Source organism: Carcharhinus amblyrhynchos, unplaced genomic scaffold, assembly GCF_965287045.1.
Source record: "Carcharhinus amblyrhynchos unplaced genomic scaffold, sCarAmb.v2.hapA scaffold_401, whole genome shotgun sequence".
Lineage (NCBI taxonomy): Eukaryota > Metazoa > Chordata > Chondrichthyes > Carcharhiniformes > Carcharhinidae > Carcharhinus > Carcharhinus amblyrhynchos.
This window is the reverse complement of record NW_027650141.1, coordinates 55,447-73,793: the sequence shown is the minus strand read 5'-3', so window position 1 is coordinate 73,793 and position 18,347 is coordinate 55,447. Positions and strand designations below refer to the sequence as shown.

At 49.0% G+C, this 18,347-nt stretch overlaps 1 protein-coding gene across 1 annotated transcript in view; it reads left to right on the top strand.

Annotated features, from left to right (window-relative positions):
- The first annotated feature begins 16,097 nt into the window (after positions 1 to 16,097).
- LOC145339319 (RNA polymerase II-associated protein 1-like) overlaps positions 16,098 to 18,347 on the top strand; it is a 47,019-nt gene continuing 44,769 nt past the window's right edge. Inside the window, exon 1 of the mRNA XM_080183745.1 lies at positions 16,098 to 16,135. The gene's annotated coding sequence lies outside the window, so the exon portion shown is untranslated. The remainder of the gene's footprint in view (positions 16,136 to 18,347) is intronic.

Genomic DNA, 18,347 nt, shown 5'->3' with positions numbered 1-18,347 from the left:
GGAGGGAAAGAAGGAAGAGGAGGAAAGAGCCAGGAGAAAAGTGGCGGAGAAAAGAGCATGGAGGAAAGTAGGAACAAGGAAAATCAGGTAGATAGAGAGGAAATAGAGGAAAGAGACAAGAAACAAAGAGGAAAGGCTGTGAGTGAAGAGTGGAAAAGGAGAGTGGGAAAGGCCACAGAAGGAAAGGAGAAATTCAAAAACGCCCAGAAGAAAAAGAGGAAAATATTGGAGGGAAAAATAAAGGTTTAAGAGAGAGAGGACAGTTGAGAGAGTGAAAAAGAATGAAGAGACTGAGAAATGAAAAGAGGAGTTAAAGATGAGGAGGATACAGGTCAAAAGGTAGACTTTTAAAGAAGAGCAAAATGGAGAGAGAGAGAGATAAGGAGGAGAGAAGGGAGACAAGATTTTGTGAAAATATTTGATGAAGAGTGCAGAAATTGAGAGGGGACTACCACAAAGTAGCAAGAATGAAACATATTGATACAATGAATGAAGATGGAGAGACAGAGAGATCGCCTCAAGGTATTATATGTGTGTGTGTTGGGGTCGAGTGCATTCTCACACTGATCACAGCAGCACTGCAGTAATCAGCGCTTGCAGTAATCCCAGCAACAATATAGTAATTTGCCTTGATGATAACAACACTGCATTGTTCTGCACTCACAATGAACACAGCAGCATTGCAAAGTAATCAGCACTCACACTGATCCAAACAGCAATGCAGAAACCTGCATTCACTCTGATGATAGCAGCAATTTTGTAATCAGCCCTCACACAATACCGCAGCACTGCAGTAAACTGCACAGAGACTGACTGCAGTAATCTGCACTCATGGTGATCACAGCAAAACTGCAGTAAATCTGCACTCATGCTGGTCGCTGTAGCACTGCAGTAATTGGTACTCAAGCTGAGCACGGCAGCACTGCAGTCATCTGAACTAACACTGATTGTAACATCACTGCAGTAATCTGCATTGAGATTGATGCCAGCAACACTGCAGTCATCTGCACTCTCAGTGATGATGGCAGCAACATTGTAACCTGCACTAAGGTTGACTGCAGCAAAACTGTAGTAATCTGCACTTAGGATGGTCGCTGTAACACTGCAGTAATCTGCCTCGATGACAGCAGTACTGCTGTAACCTGTACTCAAACAGATCATAGCAGCATTGCAGCAATCTGCATTCAGATTGATGGCAGCAGCACTGCAGTATCCTGCATTGAGACTGATGGCAGCAACACTGCAGTCATCTGCACTCCCACCGAGGATGGCACAATGCCCTCACACAATGCTGCAGCACTGTAGTAATTTACACTCATCATGATCAGAACAACACTGGTGTAATTTACGCTTATACTGATGCTTGCAGTACTGCAGGAATCCGCATTCACGCAGATGCCTGCAGCTTTACAGTAATCTACACTCACAATACTCACAGCATCACTGTAGTGATATGCACTCATATGATTCCAGGAACACTGCAGTAATTTGCACGACAGTGATCACAGCAGCTCTGCAGTCATTTGGACTAACATGGGTCAAAACAGCGCTGTATTAACCTTCTTCACACTGTCATAGCAGTACTGCAGAAAGCTTCACTCACTGTGATTCCAGCAACACCCACAGTAAATTGCATTCACACTGATCACGGCAACACTACAGTAATTTCACTGATCCTAGCAGCACTACAGGAATCTACACTCAATCTGATTAAACCAACAGTGCACTAATCTGCATTAATGCTGGTTCAGGAGCACTATACTAATTTGCATTTGCACTGATCATAACAACATTGCATTATTCTGCACTCATACTAACTACGGCAGCACTGCAGTAATCTGCACTGAGATGATTGCAGCAACACTACAGGAACCTGCATTCATGCTGATCCTAGGAACACTGTGGTAATCTGCACTAACACTGATGACAGCCATAATTACACTCACAGTGATCACAGCAGCACTGCATCATTCAACACGCCTGCTGATCACAGCAACACTGCAGTAACCTGTGTGACTGTCTCATCACCGCCCCGCAGCCGCTTCAAGGGCAGCGTGCAGTGATGTTGAGACCTTGAGCGTGCATAAAGGATCTGACAGGGAGTGCCCTTCTTACCACCAGCCAAGCCAGGTCTTGGTGCTTGTTTGCAAGTTCTGGTAACGAGGCATTCTGCCAGATGACACTGACGGTCTGCTCAGGGAACCATCCAATACGATCCGCCATCTCCTTTTCTCTCAGGGCCTCGAGGACGTTACATGCTGACCACTGCTTGATTGCCAACTGGTCAAAGGTGTGTTTGTGGAAAAATTTCTCCACGAAGAACAGGTGCTGTGGTACGGTGCAAGTAGTTGGACCGTTCCGCAGCATGTGGCCAGACCCATCCTCCGCAACACTTGGGACAGATAGAACCTCAAAAAGTAGTGGCACTTGCTGTTAGTGTACCGAGGATTTACACACTGCTTGATGCAGCCGTACACAAAGGTGGCCATCAGGATGAGGGTGTCATTGGGAACGTTTTTCCCTCCGTTCTCTGGAGATTTGTGCATCGCTTCCCTCCGGATGTGATCCATCTTTGATCTCCAGATAAATTTGAAGATGGCCTGGGTCACTGCTGCTGCACAGGATTTGGGGATAGGCCACACCTGCGCCACACACAACAACACGGACAGCACCTCGCATTGAAGGTTTTTTCCGGCGATAGACAAGCCCAGTTTTTGCCTGGCTTTGGTGATGTGCTCGTTCCAGTTTTTGGTGCGTGCCCCTGCCGCTCCAAACCATATCCCCAGCACCTCAAGTAATCTGCCCTGATGCTGAAGGGGACAAAGGATTTGTCAGCCTAGTTCCCAAAGAACATGACCTCGCTCTTGCCCTGGTTGACTTCGGCTCCTGAGGCCAGCTCAAACTGCTCACAGACTTGGAGGAGCCTGCGAACAGACGAGGGTCTTAGCAGAAGACAGCCACATCATCCATGTACAGGGAGGCTTTGACCTGCGTGCCTCTGCTGCCTGGGGTTATAACCCCTCTGATGCCTGGGTCGCTTCTAAGGGCCTCGGCAAAGGATTCAATGCAACACACAAAAAGGATGGAGGAGAGAGGACAGCCCTGCCTGATTCCAGACCTGATCTGAAACCTCTCTGATTCCCACCTGTTGATGGAAACTGCGCTACTGATGTCTGTGTAGAGCAGTTGGATTCAATTGCGGATTCCTTCCCCAAAGCCCATTTTGGAGAGCACATTCATCATGTAGCTGTGCGATATTCTGTCAAATGCCTTCTCCTGGTCTAGGCTGATGAGGCATGTATCCACCTGCCTGTCCTACACGTAGGTGATCGCAAAAAGGGTCTGGAGTGAGATGCAGTGGTATTTCTCGAGGTTCATCCTGAGCAGCTCGGTGACGTAGGACCCTGTGCTGTACGGGCTGTTTCCGGGGATGCACACTGAGACAAATATCAACTGCTGCTGGAGAGTCATCAACTCGGTGAAGGACGTACTTTGGTCCGCCTGAATTTCTGATCTTCCAGTTGAAAGAATTGTCCTCGACTGAGTGTTGCAGACTGGCACATTCGTGCTGAGGGACGCGCTCAAGCTTGGGGCAGCTGCCGCAAAGGCACAATGGGGAAAGGCCACACTGTAAAGCCTTTCAGCTGAGGCAGACCGAGGACCCAGGAACTGCAGAATACCCTCGGCCTGCGTAACTGTGTGCCAATCTGAAAAATAACAGCACACAGTAAAATCTGAGGCATGTATATAATTTTAAGCAATGAAATGTAATGAATGTAATGTCGTGCAAATAAGCGTAGTGTTGGAAAACTTATTCTTTCTTGCATTGTTTGTAATTTTTGGATCTGCCGTTTTGCAATAGCTTATTTGAGAGATGTTTTTTACAAATAAAGAATATTTTTGAAAATAAAAAAAACTGCAATAATCTTTACTGAGACTGATCACAGGAATACCGCAGTGATCTGCATATTGCCATTTTTATTAATTGTTGGGACGTGGGTGTCATGGACTAGGTCAGTTTGTTGCCCATCCCCTTATTCCCTTTGTAATGAAATGCTGTAATTTCTGAAGTGTGGTATAACCACAGTGCTATTTGGGAGGGAGTTCCATGATGTTGACATAGTAGCAATGAATGAACGACGATATATTTCCAAGTCAGGATGGTGTGTCACTTTCACTGGTACTTCAAGGTGGCGATGTTCCCATGTGCTTGTTGCCCTATTCCTTCTAGTAATGGTCGTGGGTTTGGAAGGTGGTATCTTTGTAAGTTTGGTGAGTTCCTACAGTGCATCTAGTACATCATACATACTGCTGTCGTTTTTTTCCTGAGGGCGGAGTGAATGAATGTTTGTGAATGTGATGCCAAACAAGTAGGTTGCCTAGTCCTGGATGGTACAGAGCTTCTTGAGGGTTGTTGAAGCCTCACTCATACAACAAAGTAGACAGTATTTCATCACATTCCTGACTTATGTCTCATAAATGTTGGACAGGCTTTAAGGAGTCAGGAGATGAGTTCCTTGCCACAGGATTGCTAGCCCCTGACCTGCTCATGTGGCCGCAGTTGTTAATGACTCGTCCAGTTCAGTTTCTTGTTAATAGTGGGGGATTCAGTGATGGTAGTGCTATTGAATTTCAAGAAGAGATTGTTATGTTCTTTCTTGTTGGAGATGGTCATTGCCTGGCATTCGTGTGGCATGAATCTTATTTGCCGCTTATAAGGCCAAACGTAGATACTGTCCAGGTCTTGCTGCATGTGGGCACTGACTTCTTCAGTATCTGAGGAATCATAAGTGGTGCTGAGCACTGTACAGTCATCAGAGAATATCCCCACTTCTGACCTTATGGTGGAAAGAAGATAATTGATGAAGCAGTGGTTAGATTTTCTCTTGTTTGAGATGGTCATTGTTTGTGTTAGATGTTATAATTCAGGTCAGAAACTCCAAAGTGTTTTATGAAATCTGTCTGGTTCATATATTTTGCAATTTGAATTTGGCTAGGGTATGCATGAGGTGTTTCACTTCAGGTATGATTTAAATGACCTACTAGGGAACTTTTAGCAAACAAAGTTTATTTAAGAATACAATAAATATGTACAGAAAGAAAATTAGCAATAAATTTTACCAATTACAAACAAATAAATCTCAACCACATATAAACCTTAACAGCTAAATACCATTCCAACCAAACGCATCCCATAAATAAAACCCTTGCCATAAGTTTAGCACAGAAAATACAAATGCATACATGATGCTGGAAGTTAGTCCTTTGGTTGGATGCTACAGTTCTCTTGATACATACACAGACAAGCTTGAAGTTAGAACAGCTTCACAAAATATCAGGGAGAGAGAGAGAGAGAGAGAGAGAGAGAAAGAAAGCCTATCTGACATTTGATAACCAGGACAGCATCTGACACTAAACCCAAAACTGAAAAGTGAATTATTGGATTCTTCTGGGGAGGAACCACCTGAATTTGACTTGTTAATCAATCTTCCTCCTCACAATGCAGTGACATAAAAAAAAGTACCGGAGACCCTGAGTAAAAATAAATAAGACTCCATTTAAACCATTGAAACAGCAATAAAAAGACTCCTAGCAGACAGCTCAGCAACAATAAAACCACAACGCCTGTTTACAACTGCAGAGAGAGCATGATTTTAAAAAAAATTCATGAAGGTACACAAGCGTCTCGTAGGGACCAGATCAGAAACCCCAAAGCATGTTATGAAACCCGACTAGAACTCTATTTCTTTTTATTTTGGCATAAGTGTGAAGATAAGCTGTTTTATTCCAGTTGTGATTCTGTTGACGCACTGGGAAGCTTTTATCAAAACAAACTTTATTTTAACAATACAGTTTAAATACAACAAATTAATTAGCTTAACTTTTAATAGTTGAAATGCTTAAACATGGCAAGTTACAATTCTTAATTGCTAACCTATCTCTATTATTTCCAGTTTAAGCACTACTTGTCTTATAGACTTAAACTCCTCTTCAACACCTGAGGAGAGAGATCTATTTCCGAGGAGGTCCCAAACAGCTGACTTCAGAAAGAGAGAAGCACTTTTTGCTTCTTGCAGATCCAAGCAGAATCTGCCTGCTTGTCTCTGTAAATCTACTTATTCCCGTCAGCACGCGACTCTTCCTCTTGTCAATCATACTCTGAGGTCACATGGGAGAAAACAGAAATAAGCAAAACTGCATTAGTTCAGATTAAAATAAACACTCCAATTCCCAGGATCAATTATTCTCCTGCATCCTTAACATGTAGCTGTCGAGTTCATAGGCAGATTGGCATCAGGCAATTGATATTGGCAACTCAAAGTTGAATTTTAAACATACCCATCACAAGAAACATAATATAAATAATTTCCTAAGGCATAATATTGTTAATCTGGCACTTGTGTGCCACAAATGTTACTTGTCACTTGTTAGCCCAAGTCTTGATATTGTCAGGGTCTTGTTTATTTGGGCAAATGATGCTGAGCATTATGCAATCCTCAGCAAACATCCCAACTTCTGATCTTATTAAGGAAGGAAGGTAATTGATGAAGCAGCTGAAGATGGTTGGGCCTGGAACACTTCCCTGAGGAACTACTGAAGTGAAGTCCTTGAACTGATATGATTGATATTGAACAACCACAACCATCTCCATGGTATAACTTCAACCATGATGTGGAGATGCCAATGTTGGACTGGGTAAACACAGTAAGAAGCCTCACAACACCAGGTTAAATTCCAACTTGTTTATTTGATAGCACAAGCCACAAGCTTTTGGAGCACTGTCCCTTCATTAAGTGAGTGGGAGATCTGTTCACAAACAGGGCATATATAGATACAAACTCAATTTACAAGATAATGTTTGAAATACGAGTCTTTACAGGTAATCAACTCTTAAAGGTACAGACAATGTAAGTTGAGAGAGAGTTAAGCACAGGTTAAAGAGATTTGACAATACATCATATAACTTCAACCAACAGAGAGTTTTCCCCCTGATTCTATAATGTCCTATCTATATGGTATGTATACAAAAAGAAAAGTTGTGGTCTCCACGCTACGGGGGCAATCTTGAGCTTGCATTTGCTGTCCATGCAAATGCCAGTGGTGGCTCAAGATTTGCAAGTCGCAGTTCTTGCTGGCAAGAACCCATAACATGTGTGAACCTGATTTACATGTATTTGCATTATGTTAATATAATAAAACACTCCCCCCTCCCTGCCGCCGTATCTTAGAATACATAGAATCCCTACAGTGCAGAAGGAGACCTTTCGGTACATTGAGCCCGCATTGATAACAATTCCACCCAGGCCCTATCTCTGTATCTACCCTGCGAATCTCCCTAACACTAGGAGGCAATTTAGGTTGGTCAATCCACCTCATGCACTCATCTTTGGATTGTAGGAGGAAACGGGAGCATCCGGAGGAAACCTATGCAAACATGGGGAGAACATGCAAACTGTGCCGACCGTGACATTGGCATGGTTTACAAAAGATTCACGGATACGAACCTGTCATGGGGTCTCCCCAGGGACAAAAGGTAAGTATAACCCCTGCGGGATGAGGGACATGGCCAGGCAGTGTTCTGGCACTGCCAGGTTGGGACATCCAGGTTGGCAAGATGCCGTCCTGACAGTGCCACCTGGCAGTACTAATCTGTACCAAGGGGCATTCCCAAGTGGTAGTCTCATGGGGAGGCATTCATGCAGATGAAGTGTAGGCAGGGAGCGGTCTGACAAACAATTCAAGAGATGGCTAGATATAACACTTGGGGCGAATAGGATCAAAGGTTACAAGGAGAAAGCAGGATTAAGCTATTGAGTTGGATGATCAGCCATGTCCATGATGAATGGCAGAACAGGCTTGAAGGGCCAAATGGCCTCCTCCTACCCCTATCTTCTATGTTTCTATCCCTCCCTTCTGTGGTTATGACAACAAATTAATGCAAAGTTATACATAATATCAATAATATTCTATGCATCATTAATCATTATACACAGTCAATAACATAGTCGATCAGGAGGATGTCTATTCCTGGTTGTATACAATATTCCAGAATTTGGCTCCAGAATTATGATTTGAATCTTCAGTAGACACATCTTCTCTTGGAATTAATTCTGCATCATTCTCACATGGTATAGTAGCAAAGATGCAATCATCAGGCAATCAGATTCAGCTAAGTTTTCTGTAATAATATTCACAGCACCAGGGACTAAAGAAATGGGTACTTCTGAAGGGGATTCAGTGAAATCATTTTGAGAAGACCGCAATTGGTCAGCATGGTTTTGCCAAACTAGGTCATCTTCTGTTTTAACCTTGTAAGAAATTGGACCTTATTTTTGCTAAAACTATTTGCTAACTGATTTTGAAGAGGAGTTTATGTCATGAAGGGATATTGCTTAAATTGGAACTAATAGAGATAGATTAGCAGTTAAGCATTGTATCTTGTCATGTTTAAGTATTTAGATTGTTCAGAGCAAACTAATTCATTTGTTATATTGAAACTGCATTGTGAAAAATAAAGTTTGTAATGATGAAAGCTTCCTAGTGGTTCAATAGAATCACATCCGGAATGAAACAGTTTATAAGAACATAAGAACTAATGCCAAAATCAAAAATAGTTGGGGTTTAAGCTAACTTCATAATATACCTTGTAGTTTCTAAACTGGTTCCTAACAAAATTGGGGGCTCTAGTGGGGTTAAAAACTACAATTCCTTGTTTGGTTTAGGATTACTGAACTCAAAGACAGTGGGTGTTGAATATCTGTGTATTCTTTTCAGGTGTTGAATTTGGTTAGCTTAAAAAGGGAGTGCCTTATGGAAAAATGGCTCATTCAATAGTTAAGGTTTTCCTGGGTGTGGAAGAAATCACTTAGAGTGGTTCACAAAAGATGATTAAAGCGAAGCTTTTGGAATTTGCAAACAAACTGCAGTTGATGTTACGTGAAAGAGCAAGGAAGGCAGAGGTAATTGCAGTGATAGCTCAGCATTTAGAATATCCAGAAACATAGTCTGGATTGGAAATAGCTAGAATTCAATTACAAATGAAACAGCCAGAACAACAAAAATAATTTAGACAATTGCAACATGAAAAGGAAATGAGACAGCTTGAATTGGAATTTGAAGCAACAGAGAGAGGCAATTGCCACAGAAAAAGGAAAAGAGGGAGAATTAGAATGTCAGGAACTGGAAAGACAATTTCTGGGGTGATTTTCCCCTCAAAAAATCTTAGTACCCATTGGGCAGGGATATCTCCCAGGGAGTGGGAGATTTTCTTGCTCATTTTTTGGACGTACTTAGTGGAATGGAGTTCCAACACTCTATCCTCCACAGAGTCCACTGGGAGATTCACGCTGGTAAGGCAGAGCAGGGCCTAATCCTGTCCAGGAAGCCAGGATTAGTGTGCTGAGTGGGCCACTGTGCATGTGCCAATCTGTCCCCCCCATCGCTGGCTTCTTGTTCACCAGTTTCACCGATTCCCACTGTATTTTCAGCTTATGTGACCTCCCCAAGTATACGCCCCCGCACCCCCCACCGACTCCCGGGCCCACCCAGATCACCAATCTCCCATGGCCAGCCAGATCCCTCCCCATGGCCAGCCAAATCCCCCATCCCATGATTAGCCCTGATCGCCCTCCCCTCTCCCAACTCCACTGATCCCTAATGCAGTGCACAGCGTATTCCTCCGACCACCACCGATCGACCTCCCAGTAGGCCCTGCTCTTTCAGGCCCTGCCCCCTTGGCACTGCCCTATGACCAGTGGGCACTGTCAAGGTGCCAGGCTGGCACTATCCAAGGGGCACACCGTCTGCCCCCGTCCTCCTGTGGGGGACCCTCAATGGCCTCTGTCCCCACCAGCGAGATCATCATGTCTGATCCCCATTGATGGGGACTAGCTTTAATCCCTGCTGGTGGAAATTTCTCCCAGCAGAGATGTGTGGAGAAACATTAACGAGCTTGGACAATACTATCCCGGGCCCACTAATAACATAGAAATTGGAATTTCCATATTGTAATCAGCCTTGTGCTCATTTCTGGTGCAAAGCTGATTATATTTAAAAAATGGCCTGGGAAAATCATAATTGGCTGGATGCAGGTCGCAATTCCCTTCAGGCCTCCTGCTGATATTTCCTGGCTCACTGCACTACTCAAGCAGTGGACTGGGAAATTTGCACCCTTCAACTTGAAATGTTAGAAGTGTAAATGTGTAAAATTATGAGAGTAGCAGCAAATAAGGCAGATGATTTGCTTCCAAATTATCTAATGTAGTTTGAGGAATGTCAAATGCTGAATCATCTGGATTTATTTCTTCACTCTGCATAGTAACAACTAACACGTCCTCCTTCTGCTTTCTCTTCTGAGCAAAACACATTATAAACATATTCACATGACAGATACTGAGTTTTTCTTCTATCTGATGTTCTTATTAAGTAATTCGCTTCATTCAATTTTCTTTCAATTTGATTAGGCCCACTGAACCTTGCTTTTAAAGGTTCACCTATCTCTGGTAATAATACCAACACTTCATCTCCACTATCAAAACTCCAAATTTTTGATTTCTTATCCACTTTTTCTATTACATGCTATGCCATGTTTAAATGCTGTCTACCAACTCACCCAGCCCCAGTTAATCTTTCTCTAAAGTTCGACACATAGTCCAATAATGTAGTCCTAGAAAGCCAACTCACTAATTTCTCCTTGATCAATTTAAGTGGTCCTCTTATCTCAAGACCAAAAATAATTCAAATAGACTAAACTTAGTCAATTCATTAGGTTCATCCTGAATTGCAAAAAGTATAAAAGCAATTCCTTTCTCCCAATCCCCAGGATAATCTTGATTATAGGCCCTTAACATGCTCTTTAAAGTTTGATGTCACTGTTCTAATGCTCCCTGTAATTCTGGATGGTACACAGTTGATTTAAATTGCTTTACTCTTCAGTTATTCATAACTTCCTTGAATAACTTCAGTGTAAAAATTGATCTTTGATCTGATTGTATTTCTGTGGGTAGTCTATATCTAGTAACAAATTTAAGTAATTCCCCTATAGTCATTTAGCTGTAACGTTGTGTAATGGAATGTCTTCTGGAAATCTAGTAGACAGATCTATTATGGTCAATAAATATTGATTCCCGCTTTTCATTTTAGGGAGAGATCCTACATAATCAATTATGACCCTTGTACAAGGTTCCTCAAATGCCAGAATGGATCTTGAGTGCTGGTTTTATCACCACTTGAGGTTTTCCTATTACCTGAAATCTGTGACATACATGGCAAAATTCAACCATACCTCTATGCAGACCAGACCAATAAAAATGTTTTTGTATTTTTGCTTGAGTTTTACTCATTCCCAAGTAATCTCCTACTGGTACTTTATGTGCTACCTGCAACATCCCCTTTCTGTAACCTACCAGTAATACAACTTGATGCACTTTGCCCATTTTTCATCCACCTCAATATGTAACGGTCTCCACTTCATCATTAAGACATCATTTTAAGGCATTTGGGTATACACTCAGATTCTTCTTCTGGGTATGCTTTCTGGTATAACTGCTTTATCTCTACATTGTTCTGTTTTAAATCTTCTAATTTTCCTGAAGTAAAAATATCCACTTCATCTTCCACCTGTTCTTGTTCTTTCTCAACCATCTGATCAAAAATGGTTTCTGAAAAGTGAACTTCAACTTTTTTATCTTTACTCTTTGATTTCTCTTCCTGTCTCAACCTATGGTTTTATGACCTCATTACCACAAAGTCAGGAAAAATCCCTGGATATGCTTCCTGTAACACTTTATTATTTTTCCACTGGCTTTTCCCTGGCATCACTCCCATCTGTGATCCTGCTATATCATTACCAAGGATGAACTGTATCCCTGGATAAGATAATTTCTTGATTACCCCTACCATCACTTCTTACCAGACTCTCCAACCTTACCTTATATAATGGGACGCTTGATTTGGATTAAAGTGAGGGAGAGTTGCGCAGTATCAGCCTCATCTCTGTTCCCAATTCCCATCTAGATCCAGAGGCAAGACAAGAGTCAAGACGACTGGAGGTGGGACTAGGCGCAGTGAACGGCCAGGACGTTTTCTGTGTTTTGTCCTGCTCTTCCACAATGCTTGCAGAGACTGCCTTCTTGACCGTTGGACCTTCCATTGGTCTCGTCCGCTCAATCTGTCGGACTCTGTCTTCAAATGCTGGGATAGACATCTCCCTATCTCACCAAGGGTTGGGACCCGTTGGCTACCCTCACCTGGTTTAGCCGGCTTTTTGAGGCCGTTGCCCGGGGTGTGGCCGCTGTCGCATGCAAACAGCTACGGGGAGCCACAGATGAAAGCTGAGTGCCAGGTGGGGACAAAGGATGGACAAACCACCCTGAAAGGATGCCACATGTTCCCCCACCAAAGATATTACGCCTCCCTAACACCCCATACACGCCCCGATATAACGGTGGGGCAATAGACAGGATTAACATAAGAACATAAGAAATAGGAGCAGGAGTAGGCCAACTAGCCCTTCGAGCCTGCCCCGCCATTCAATAAGATCATGGCTGATCTGTCTTGGCTCAGTTCCACATTCCCGCCCTCTCCCCATAACCCTTAATCCCCTCTCTTATCAAAAACCCATCAACCCGTGTCTTAAAAATATTTAGCGAGGCAGCCTCCACCACTTCAACGGGCAGAGAATTCCAGAGATTCACCACCCTTTGAGTGAAGAAGTTCCTCCTCAACTCTGTTCTAAACCGCCCCCCCTTTATCTTGAGGCTGTGCCCCCTAGTCCTACTATCCTTTCTGAGCGGGAAGAGTCTCTCCACCTCTATCCTATCCATCCCATTCATCATCTTATACGTCTCAATGAGATCTCCCCTCATTCTTCTCAACTCTAACGAGTACAAGCCTAATTTATTCAGCCTCTCCTCATAGGTCAACCCCCTCAACTCCGGTATCAGCCTAGTAAACCTCCTCTGCACTCCCTCCAAGATATCCAAGGCCTCTGCACCATTACTTGCTCAAAAAAAAACCCGATGAGCAATAATGAAGTTAAGCATAAAAAAAATTGGAAAGGAGCTTGGATCAGAACAGTTTACGCTCCAAGGCTCCTTTGCTCATTCAAAACCCACAAACAACGGGTGATAGTTATGGCTGACTGTACAAGCAAGACATGTTCAGATAAGCACGGTTAGATGATGCAAGAATGATCTGATTCCCCAGGTTGATATCACCAGCGCCATGGGTGACCCACCGGTAGTAGCGGAAGTCACAAAAGCTGTCAGCCAGTTATCCAGTGGAAAAGCCCCAGGGGCAGATGCCATACCTGCAGAGATCTATAAAACTGCTGGTCCTGCACTTATTGAGAAGCTCACCGAGTTGTTCCAGTTCTTTTGGAAGCAAGGATCCATTCCTCAGGAACTTAAAGATGCTTCCATTGTACACCTCTACAAGAGGAAGGGCAATCAGCAAGTATGCGACAACCACCAAGGAGTCTCGCTGCTCTCCATCACAGGAAAAACCCTCGCAAGAGTCCTGCTAAATCGTCTGGTTGCTCATCTGGAGCTGGGCCTGCATCCAGAGTCACAGTGTGGCTTCCACAAAGGTCGTGGGACTACTGACATGATTTTTGCTGCGTGCCAACTTCAGAAGTGTCTGGAGTAGAATTGCGAGCTCTACACCACCTTTGCTGACCTCACGAAAGCCTTCAACACTGTAAGCCGACAAGGCCTGTGGAGGATCATGTCAAACTGTGACTCTGTATGTAGGCCCACTGGCATTAAACCTGTGTATCATTCATGAAAAGGCTTATCTTGGAGAATTTTTTTTTTACACAAAGGATAACTTTGGCCCAACACTCCAGGCGCGCACAAAAAAGATCAAGAGTTCTGTCGCGGTTTAGCCATGTGTCGCACTTCAGTGTGAAGCAGTGGGGGCGGAAATGTCTTGTTCCCGGCGGTGATCATTGCGGAGGAGCAGGGTTACAAGCGAAAGCGCTTCTGGAACTCCAACTGCAAATTTTCCTTGAATGCATGAGCTAGATTTGAAGAGCAGGGCAATTCCTCAATTTGTTCCTGGGCGGTATTTATCTTTTAACTTATGTCACTGAAACAAAATGATCTAGTCACTTTGTCATTATTTGTGGAACCTTGCTGTGCACAAATGCGAGTTTATGGAGCAAGTTACATTTGTTACAGCTCAATATTCTGGAGCAAGAAAGTGCAGGTTCTTCTGTTCCTCTACATGTTTTCACATGGTTGTTATTGTAAAGGGTACGACAGATCCGATTTTTATAAGACCATTTTGCTGGATGAATATGGTGTCACAAGTCAGATTGCCATGGATGATGGCAGGGTAGTGAACAGTCTCACAACACCAGGTTAAAGTCCAACAGGTTTATTTGGTAGCACAAGCTTTCAGAGCGCTATTCCTTCATCAGGTGAATGGGAGTTGTGTTCACAAACAGGGCATATCAAGATAATTTACAAAGTAATGTTGGAATGCGAGTCTTTACAGGTAATCAAGTCTTAAAGGTACAGACAATGTGAGCGGAGAGAGGGTTAAGCACAGGTTAGAGATATGTATTAAAAGTATTTTATTGGCCACATCTTTGGGATGCCCTGAAGTGATGTAAGCTGCTGCACGAATTCCATTGCTTTCGTTATATTGGCGTAGAGTCAGTATAAATGTCCGGTTGGATTTATTTTCAGGTCGTCACTAATGTACGGAACAAGATCCTGGCTCTTGCTGTGAATTGGTTGGACACACCCTTAAGAGAACATGATGCGATCTGATGTAACTGAATACTGCACAGAACCATGGTTGAATATTGAATGATGCCGTCACCCAGTCATTAGTTGTCTTTCTGCTTCACGGAGGATTTTTAGAAAATAACATAACTGACAATAAAAAAACCTTTCATTTGAAAGCGCTTCAGTTCTCGTCATCGCACTGCTATTCCTTAATTCTTAAGGAAGCATCAGGAAAATATATTTCATTAATATACTACTTTTCACATCCTTAGGATACTTCCGAAGCGATTCACAACCGGTGATCTGTTTTGGCGTGCAATCACTGTTATTTGGGATGATAAACATTGCAGTTATTTGCCTATAGCAAGATCTCATAGAGAAATATTGATTTAAACGACCGGCCAATGTTTTCCGGTGCTCTTGGAGGACGGTTAAATATACAACAGAAAATAGGTAAGCCCCCTTTCTACACCTTTCCCTCAAAACAAATCAGGCCGCCTCCTTCACATTGCAAAAAGCAAGATCTACTTTGGAAAACAACTGTCAGCGACTGATGTTACTGTGATGGAAACAACCGAACTCTTTCCCCGCTTGAGAGAGCATCAGAAGGCTCCCAGGGAACAACCCCTTCTGAAATTTCCAAAACGGAAAAAAAAATTTGTATTTATAAATGGCACTTTCCAGCATTGCCGGACTCAACTGAGGCAGTTTTGAAGTATAGTCCTTGTTACAATGTTGGCCTTATAACCGGACACAGTCAGATATTTCTTCAAACCTCGGGCTTGCGATGTAGAGACTGGCCGAGAGAGAGGATTGAGAGAATTTTAACTCCTCCGAAGTCTCTTCGGAAGGAGCCCGTTGAGTCGTCACTTTATTTCTGTTCAGAAACAGGTTCTTTATTTTGCAAAGCAGCTTCAGAATCAGTGTCTTACCCAACTCCATCCACCGACGCCCCTACCCCCCGCTTTCCAATGGCACTCCCCTTCTCCAGAACATTTCTCTCCCCCCTCCACCCTCCCCGCCCCCTCCTCTCTCCCCCCCACCCCCACCCTCTCCCTCACCACCCCCTCCCTCCGCCCCGCCCCCCCCACGCCCCCACACCGCCGCCGCGCCCCCACCCCGCCCCTCTCCCCCCCGCCCCTCTCCTCCCCCTCTCACCCCGCCCCCTCTCCTCCCCACGCCCCCCCGCCACACCTCCCTACTACACCTCCCCGTCCCCCCGCCCTCCCTCCTCCCGTATCCCCGCCCTCGCCCTCGCCCCGCCCTCGCCCTCCGCCGTCTCCCCGCCCTCCGCCGTCTCCCCGCCCCCGTCCTTCCCCATTTCCGTCTTGGACCGGAAGCCGAGGGGAGGTTTGTCACTGTTTAGAGTGATTTGCAGGTGGTGGTTGCAAAGTTAGAAAGTAAGTGGGGATTCCGGGGGGGGTATTGGAGGAGGAGGGGGGTATTGGAGGAAGGGGGGGTACTGGAGGGGGGGTATTGGGGCGTGGGGAGCGGGCTGGGTGCGCGGGGGGGAAGGGGAGGGGAGGGGAGCGGGCTGGGTGCGCGGAGGTGGAGGGGAGGGGGGGTGCGCGGAGGTGGAGGGGAGGGGGGGTGCGCGGAGGTGGAGGGGAGGGGGGGTGCGCGGAGGTGGAGGGGAGGGGGGGTGCGCGGAGGTGGAGGGGGGGTAGGGGGGGCGGGAGGGGGGGTAGGGGGGGTAGCGGGGGCGGGGGGTGCGCGCGGAGGGGGTGGGGGGGTAGGGGGGAGGGGGTGGGGGGTGCGCGCGGGGGGGGCGGGGGTGGGGGGTGCGCGCGGGGGGGGTGGGGGGGTAGGGGGGGCGGGGGTGGGGGGTGCGCGCGGGGGGGGTGGGGGGGTAGGGGGGGCGGGGGTGGGGGGTGCGCGCGGGGGGGGTAGGGGGGGCGGGGGTGCGCGCGGGGGGGGTGGGGGGGTAGGGGGGGCGGGGGTGCGCGCGGGGGGGTGGGGGTGGGGGGTGCGCGCGGGGGGGTGGGGGTGGGGGGTGCGCGCGGGGGGGTAGGGGGGGTGGGGGGGCGGGTAGGGGGGGTGGGGGGTGCGCGGGGGGGGTAGGGGGGGGCGGGGGTGGGGGGTGCGCGGGGGGGGGTAGGGGGGGGCGGGGGTGGGGGGTGCGGGGGTGGGGGGTGCGCGGGGGGGGGGTGGGGGGGGGGCGGGGGTGGGGGGTGCGGGGGTGGGGGGTGCGCGGGGGGGGGGCGGGGGGGGGGGGTAGGGGGGGGCGGGGGGGGGGGGTGGGGGGGGGCGGGGGGGGGGTAGGGGGGGGGCGGGGGTGGGGGGTGCGGGGGGGGGTAGGGGGGGGCGGGGGGGGGGGGTGGGGGGGGGCGGGGGGGGGGTAGGGGGGGGGCGGGGGTGGGGGGTGCGGGGGGGGGTAGGGGGGGGGGCGGGGGTGGGGGGTGCGCGGGGGGGGGGTGGGCGGGGGGGGCGGGGGTGGGGGGTAGGGGGGGGGGCGGGGGTGGGGGGGCGCGGGGGGGTGCGCGGGGGGGGGTAGGGGGGGGGGCGGGGGGGGGGCGGGGGTGGGGGGGGCGCGGGGGGGGGTAGGGGGGGGGGCGGGGGTGGGGGGGGGCGGGGGTGGGGGGGCGCGGGGGGGGGTAGGGGGGGGGCGGGGGTGGGGGGGGCGCGGGGGGGGTAGGGGGGGGCGGGGGGGGGGCGGGGTAGGGGGGGGTGGGGGGGGGGTAGGGGGGGGCGGGGGTGGGGGGTGCGCGGGGGGGGCGGGGGTGGGGGGTGCGCGGGGGGGGTAGGGGGGGGCGGGGGTGGGGGGTGCGCGGGGGGGCGGGGGGGGCGGGGGTGGGGGGTGCGCGGGGGGGGTAGGGGGGGGCGGGGGTGGGGGGGGGGCGGGGGTGGGGGGTGCGCGGGGGGGGTAGGGGGTGGGGGGTGCGCGGTGGGGGGTGCGCGGGGGGGGTAGGGGGAGCGGGGGGGGTAGGGGGAGGGGGGGTGGTGGGGGTCGGCGGTGGGGTGGTGGGGGGGAAGGGGGGCGGCGGGGGGGGAGGGGAGGGTGTGGGGGTGCGGGGGAGGGGGGGAAGGGGGGGAGGGGGGGGTGCGGGGGAGGGGGGGAGTGGGAGGGGGTGCGGGGGAGGGGGGGTGCGCGGGGGGGTGCGTGCGGGGAGGGGGGGGAGGGGGGGTGCGCGCAGGGTGGGGGAGCGGGGCGGGTGCGGTGAGGGAGGGGAGCGGGGCGGGTGCGGTGAGGGAGGGGAGGGGAGCGGGGCGGGTGCGGTGAGGGAGGGGAGGGGAGCGGGGCGGGTGCGGTGAGGGAGGGGAGGGGAGCGGGGCGGGTGCGGTGAGGGAGGGGAGGGGAGCGGGGCGGGTGCGGTGAGGGAGGGGAGGGGAGCGGGGCGGGTGCGGTGAGGGAGGGGAGCGGGGCGGGTGCGGTGAGGGAGGGGAGGGGAGCGGGGCGGGTGCGGTGAGGGAGGGGAGGGGAGGGGAGCGGGGCGGGTGCGGTGAGGGAGGGGAGCGGGGCGGGTGCGGTGAGGGAGGGGAGGGGAGCGGGGCGGGTGCGGTGAGGGAGGGGAGGGGAGCGGGGCGGGTGCGGTGAGGGAGGGGAGGGGAGCGGGGCGGGTGCGGTGAGGGAGGGGAGGGGAGCGGGGCGGGTGCGGTGAGGGAGGGGAGGGG